Here is a 1,490-nt window from a genome sequence, read left to right on the forward strand (position 1 = left end):
ATATATATATATACTTCTAAATGCACATATTATTTTATGCACAAAATCACATTCTGCACATACTAGCACGTATCAATTTATCATGCTATCACGTAATCATTTTATCAAATAATCACATATAATTTACCTTGGGTAATAACCAGGATCTGGTTATCACACAGCCTGTCGTCCACACCTTAACTCCAACGTGTTATTCAAAATATAAAATAAAAGATTATATATTAAAATATATATATATATATATATACGTTCAACTTAAACAACTTTTATATTTTAGAGATTACAACATTAATTATATTATTAAAATACTTAATGCATTTAATATTTCGTTTTCCTACACATTTGATTTCAACGATTTTCATTTGCTAGAAATAATAAAAAATCGCTTATCTCATAACAATCATTTTGCAAAATTTTCAAATTTAGAGGATTTTACTGTATCTCCCTCACTTTCTCTAGTTTTGGATAATGTTCTGAAAAATCTATTGGAGCAAAAAATTAGCATAAAATTCTTAAAACCTCACTTTTTTTATTTTGGATAATATGTTAGAGTTGTTAGCATCTTCAACAGATTCTACAGAACTGAGAAAATAAGGACTGTGAACAAAATGTTGCGCAGACAAGCTTTTCAATACTCTCTCCAAAATGAAGAAAGTGTAAATTTTTCCGAATTTGGAGAACTCTTTGAAAAATGATTACCGGGAACGAGGAACAACGTTTTATTGTATTCTCACCAATAAGAAACTTTGATGTTAAGTGTTTATGAGAAAAAAATAATATTTTATTACATATATAAAATATTTTAGTAATATAATTAATATTGTAATCTATAAAATCGAGAATCTCTTGAATATGAATGTAATTTTTAAAGATCTTTAGTTTTGATTCTCCATTTTAGATAAGTTTTGAAGGAATATGTTCTAGGTGCTCTAAGGGGGCCGTTTACCCAAATGCTTACCCGGTAAGCGCTTATTAATAGGAGTTAACACTATAATTTATTTTGATGCGTAAGATTTTAGTATATCAAAACATATAGAATACAACAATTTACTGGGTAAGAGTCGTCATCCTCACTTACCGGGTAATACTCTCCATCTTTTTCATCGCTCTTACCCGGTAAGATTATTGGCCCTTTTCATGTTCATCCAATGAGAAAATTTATGCGTTAAACACTTACCAAGTAAGTGTTTAGTAAACGACCCCTAAATGTTTTTATCGGATCGAATCCACTTAGATCCATTGGATTCCAACCGATGAACACTCTTAGTTATTGGGAGGTTTTTTCAAAAAACAAAAAATATCCTTTTTGAGGTTTTTCACATAGTGGAGGTTTTTCAGATAAGGTTTTTCGTCATAGGTAGTAACTGTGCGCTCTGCTTTTTAGGGGTTTTCTATATTTAGTCAGTTTTACTTTATATAACTTATAACAGTTTCATATTTAATCAGTTTTATTTATCAATCAACTTTATTTATTAATATATTTAAAGTAA

This window comes from Cynara cardunculus (genome assembly GCF_001531365.2).
Source record: "Cynara cardunculus var. scolymus isolate 2C chromosome LG 2, CcrdV1, whole genome shotgun sequence".
In the NCBI taxonomy this organism is placed as follows: domain Eukaryota; kingdom Viridiplantae; phylum Streptophyta; class Magnoliopsida; order Asterales; family Asteraceae; genus Cynara; species Cynara cardunculus.